This window comes from Triticum aestivum, chromosome 7D (genome assembly GCF_018294505.1).
Source record: "Triticum aestivum cultivar Chinese Spring chromosome 7D, IWGSC CS RefSeq v2.1, whole genome shotgun sequence".
In the NCBI taxonomy this organism is placed as follows: domain Eukaryota; kingdom Viridiplantae; phylum Streptophyta; class Magnoliopsida; order Poales; family Poaceae; genus Triticum; species Triticum aestivum.
Genome location: NC_057814.1, coordinates 164840044 through 164845591, shown reverse-complemented (window position 1 = coordinate 164845591; position 5548 = coordinate 164840044). Strand labels below are relative to the sequence as shown.

General features: G+C 50.2%; 1 pseudogene; it reads left to right on the top strand.

The window, feature by feature from the left end:
• Nucleotides 1-3326: 3326 nt before the first annotated feature.
• On the top strand, nucleotides 3327-5196 carry LOC123171005 (tyrosine N-monooxygenase-like; annotated as a pseudogene).
• Nucleotides 5197-5548: the final 352 nt, after the last annotated feature.

Sequence of the window (5548 nt, the reverse complement as noted above, 5' to 3'; positions counted from 1 at the left end):
GAAGAGACCAGGGAGTATGACGTATAAGCTCCAAACCGCGGGGTAGCCTACTGGCGGTCAGGTACTGGTTAAGACTTTGAGTGAAACCTGTTCACACAAAACTAGCAATTCAAGGCATAGTCCATTGTCAAGTTGTGAATGGATGTAGCTTAAAGTTCTAGGCAGAAGTTCAACTTAACAGTCTCTGCTGAAACACTGGTATATTAAACAAGTGGTGAGAGAAGGCAAATCTCTAAATGGGTATTTGAGATCTGGTGGGGGATTGTTAGAATTAATGGGCTAGGCCCATAGCAATTTCTGAAATCTCAAAGCCCATGTGTAAAATGGCAAGTGATGGTGCTAAGTTTAGTCCCACCTTGGAAGTTGAAGAAGAGTTGGACCTCTTTATATAGTGGGTTCTCTCCACCACTCTAAGTGGTGTGTGAGAAGAGAAAGGGAAAACCACACGCGTGCACTCGCTCGCCTCGCCTGGCCGGGCCGGGCCGTGGCGTGGCGTGGCGAGGCGTACATGCGACATGCGCGTGAATGGTCCGCCGAAATCCGGTCCGTCTCCTTGCAGGAGCGCAGCTTCCTTTTGCCGTTTTATTTTTATGTCTTGGCAGACAAGTTTTTGATTTCTTGTCCGGTAAGTATACGAATTAGAAACCGAGTCGGTTTGGGATTGTGGTCGCGACACAATACCGCCTCTGGTCCTAATATATATACAGCTACCGGCTGCGGCCAGAGACACACCGAAAAACACCTAGGGTTTTGCCTCATCTCACAACTTGCGCCGCCATCGTAGTCTACTTCATCCCAAACGCCGGCGTGCATCGGCGCGTGGGAGAGCAGGTCTCCGGAACCGTTCGTCTTTGCGATCCTGCACCAGGAGAGGACGAATTAGGTTTTTGGGAAGCGCTGTGCGCGACTGCTCAAATTCGTCATCACGGGTCGTCTTCCGTCCAAGTCGGGCGGTGCTACTCATCGTCGTATTCATCGCCGTCAGCAGCAGATCGTCGCCAACATCGTCATCAACACTGTCGCACCCATAATAGCTAACGATCAGTACGTCCAACATCCTCTGTTCATGTCTGTTTCTACAGCTATTGTTACGTGTTTGCTGCTGTTATGCATGTCTTGCTGTTCTTCTAGTTTGCTAGATTATTGCATGCTAGTATCTCTTCTAGTCATGAATTATTTACTGGAATTAATCATGAACTTGCCTAATATTCCAACAGTCTAAGAGTCAGGTTGAAAGTTCCTCGCGAGGGTCAGGTTTGTCAGATGGCTGGTGCGATTAGCTCTAGGAAGATCCCCCTGACCTCATTTTGGCGCGGCCGTGCGGAGCGAATCCCACAAACCATGACCGTTGGATCAATTGCATTCAACGTTGATAAATGGTAGTGATTCACCCCGTGAAAGAAATCAACGGCTAACAATTGCTTGCATCACTGCGGGTGGCCTATCCAAGTTTGAAAATTGGTGTACTATATATAGTAGTAGAGATAGAGATGGAGATAGAGATATATGTGGATGGAGGGAGTACTTCTTTTGATAAAAGCACTACATCATGTCTTGCATGAATGTGGAGCGAAAAACACGGTTGATTTACTCAACGTGAGCTAGCACTACATCATGTCTTGCATGAATATGCATCCGTACAAAAACAAAAACAAAAAGGTTGGAGGTGTGAATGTGTATATCACCTCCTGTACGACGGTAGGAGGCCACGTTATTGTACATATATATTGATCAACACAAAGTCAGAGACATTTACTAAGTTTGAGCTTGCTACAGGACAGAGATTTCATCTTGCACTCGGAGCATATCGGCGAGACGAGGCGCTTAAGATGCTAACAACCTAACGTATACGAGTTTCTTTAGAGATGGCTGAAATGTATACAAGTTACTTTAACGTGGTCTCACGAAAGATGGGGCTTCTCTAAGCAAGAGTGTCTCAGTCATCACAAAGGTTTCATCACAAAGGTTTCGACCGGGTCAAGTCTCCGCGTTATGTTCATACTGACCATTGAAAAACTTCCAAGTATAATGGCGCAGACCCTGTTGATTGAAGAGTTATAGGGTGTTCATTTTTTACTAGGATACATTGCCTCTGGCCATGTGGTGATCGACGTGGCCATGTGGAGCTGGAAACTGAAGTGAACGCAGCATGCATGACTTGCACCATATCCGTGCAGCTGGATCATTGATCATGCATGCACGGGAACGAAGGTTGCATCGGTCGAACTGAACACTTGAACAGTGCAAAATAAGGGCCTTGAGCACATCCATACACCGAGAAAGCAACAATATAAGGCAAACAAGATTATAATAATACTCTTATTTTTGCAAAATAGATCAGATCTATTATAAAGACTCACCAGAAGTACAAAGCACCTCAAACATAATAAAAATTATATCGAGGTCTATGAATCACCGAACGATCATTGCCACCGCTAGAATGAGCCGCCGACGCGCCGCTGTCGCCGCTCCCATACTGGAGCCGGGCTGACCTTGTCGATGGCAGCCGGAAAGTCTTCGTGCATGTGCCGCTAAGGACTAGCGCCCTGAAGCCGCAGTCGTCGCCGTTGAATTGTTGAATCGATCTGAATAACCTGACACCAAATATCGCGGTTGCGTACGCACGGCGAGAAACCCTAACCTCGCCGCCCAAGGAGCTGACAGGAATCTATAATTCGTTGCTCTCGCCCTACCAGGGACCAATGCAAATTATTACTCAAATTTGAGTAGATAGAACAACCAACATTAGCTAGCTTCATTTGGCAAACCCAAGTGTTAGCGATAGCCACCTAGTAAGGAGGAATCTAAGGTTGATGGTGTGATGGTGTCAATCTTGCCCTTGGTAAAGTGGGTTTGTCTAGGGCACATCTAGATGCCCTAATTATTGCACATCTAAGTCTTAGTCAAGCTTAAAAAGAAAAATAAAAAGAAAAAGAAAAAGATACCCACACGAATCTCTATGTAATATCAATGACATAAGACTTAGACGTGCAACACTTATGGCACATCTAGATGTGCTTTAGCAAAACTATTCGGATTTTCTTACATCTAACTACGTTCTGCTTTTCTCAACTAGATATGACTTAAGACATAAGGAAATCTCAGACTACTGAGATTTAGCAAAACCATTAAGTTTTTTAATGACATAATGTTAATGATGCCTACTTGTGACGTCAGCTACTATTACTAGGTCCTCCCTTGTATCTCTATATAATCAACTCTTGTACTTTGCTTGTGTGCATGCTGTGCATGATCTCGTGGCCACTAGTGTGATCTTTGGGTCTAACCGTTCGGAGCTCTTTTTGCTCAGAGCTAGCTAGCTAGCAATGGAGCAGACGGCCTCCTCCACATTAATTCTGGGACGCCCTTCCTCCTCTGTAGCCGCGAAGGCGGTGCTGCTCGTGCTAATCGTTATTTACCTCGTGCTTAGGCTCAGGCCCAAGAGGCGCAATATCCTATGCGGTGCTGGTGCCGGTGCTGGTGCGTGCTCGTCGGCCGCCACGCCACTCCCGCTCCCGCCAGGCCCCGTGCCGTGGCCGGTGGTCGGCAACCTTCCTGAGATGATGCTCAACAAGCCCGCGTTCCGGTGGATCCACCACATGATGAAGGAAATGGGCACCGACATCGCCTGCGTCCGCCTCGGCAGCGTCCACGTCGTCTCCATCACCTGCCCCAAGATCGCCCGCGAGGTGCTCAAGAAGCAGGACGCCAACTTCGCCTCCCGCCCACTCACCTTCGCCTCCGCCACCTTCAGCGGCGGCTACCGCAACGCCGTGCTCTCCCCCTTCGGCGACCAGTGGAAGAAGATGCGCCGCGTGCTCACCTCCGAAATCGTCTGCCCGTCGCGCCACAGTGGCTGCACGACCGCCGCGCCGACGAGGCCGACAACCTCACCCGCTACGTCCACAACCTCATCACCAAGGGATCATTGTCGTCGTCGTCGTCGTCCGGTGGCGCCGCGGTGGACGTCAGGCATGTTTCCAGGCACTACTGCGGCAACGTCATCCGCCGGCTCCTCTTCGGCAGCCGGTACTTTGGCGAGCCCCGGCTGCACGACGACGGCGGGCCGGGGCCGTTGGAGGTGGAGCACATGGACGCCATGTTCACCTCCCTCGGGCTCCTCTACGCGTTCTGCGTCTCCGACTACCTCCCCTGGCTGCGCGGCCTCGACCTCGACGGACACGAGAAGATGGTCAAGGAGGCCAACGCCACCATCAACCGGCTGCACGACACGGTCATCGACGAGCGCTGGAGGCGGTGGAAGTCCGGCGAGAGGAAAGACATCGACGATTTCTTGGACGTCCTCATCACGCTCAAGGACTCTGACGGCAACCCGCTGCTCACCCTCCAGGAGGTCAAAGCGCAGTCCCAGGTACGTACTTCCATCCACGGTTAACCACTTTTACAACAAGAAGTTACTACTCCTACCTTGCATGCATGCACGTCACGTCAAACATTCCCAAGCATCCTATAAGATACAACAACAGAAATATCTCTCACTAACTAATGTGTTGCATGCGTACTGCAATGCATGGTGGTGCCGTGCAGGACATAACATTTGCAGCGGTGGACAACCCGTCGAATGCCATCGAGTGGGCCCTGGCAGAGATGGCAAATGCGCCAGAGGTGATGGCAAAGGCAGTGGAAGAGATGGACCGTGTGGTGGGCCGGGAGCGGCTGGTGCAGGAGTCGGACATCCCACAGCTCATCTACACCAAGGCATGTGTCCGTGAGGCGTTCCGGCTGCACCCCGTGGCACCCTTCAACGTGCCACATGTCGCGCTCTCTGACACCACCGTCGCTGGCTACCGCGTGCCCAAGGGAAGCCACGTTATCCTCAGTCGCATAGGGCTCGGTCGAAACCCAGCGGTTTGGGATGAGCCGCTCCGCTTCAAGCCTGAGCGTCACATCAATATGGCCGCTGGCAGTGATGGTGGTGTGGCCCTCACGGAGAACGAGCTGAGGTTCATCTCCTTTAGCACCGGACGTCGCGGGTGTGTAGCTGCATCGCTTGGGACGGCCATGTGCATGATGCTCTTCGGCAGGCTCATACAGGGGTTCACCTGGAGCAAGCCAACGGGCGTGGCAGCAATCGATCTCAGTGAGGCGAAGCATGACGTCTTTCTAGCCAAGTCGTTGGTGCTACATGCCGATTTGCGCCTGCGAGCGAACCTCTACCCTGCCACCACCATCTAATACATGTTTGGAATAATTAATTTTGCAAATAATGAGGTCGAGCGGTTGATCACAACACGAGCTCATATCAGCTCTTTCTATAGTAGAGCTGCATTCATACAAAGCTCGGTTGATTTGAAATAACTATTTCTCAGTTGACATTAATAATCGTCCATCCAAGATTTTCATGTCCCTTCTATACTTGCACGAATCTCAAGTTTAGGTCGAATGGTTTTTTGGAGCCTTAGAATCGGCAAAGTATCTCTTACATGAGTATTGTATTTTGGGATCCAAGTGTTCTTGCATGACTCTTGTGTTTGAACCCAAGCATCTCAAGAGGATTTTGACCCTTCAAGCCCCTCAAATGTAATAA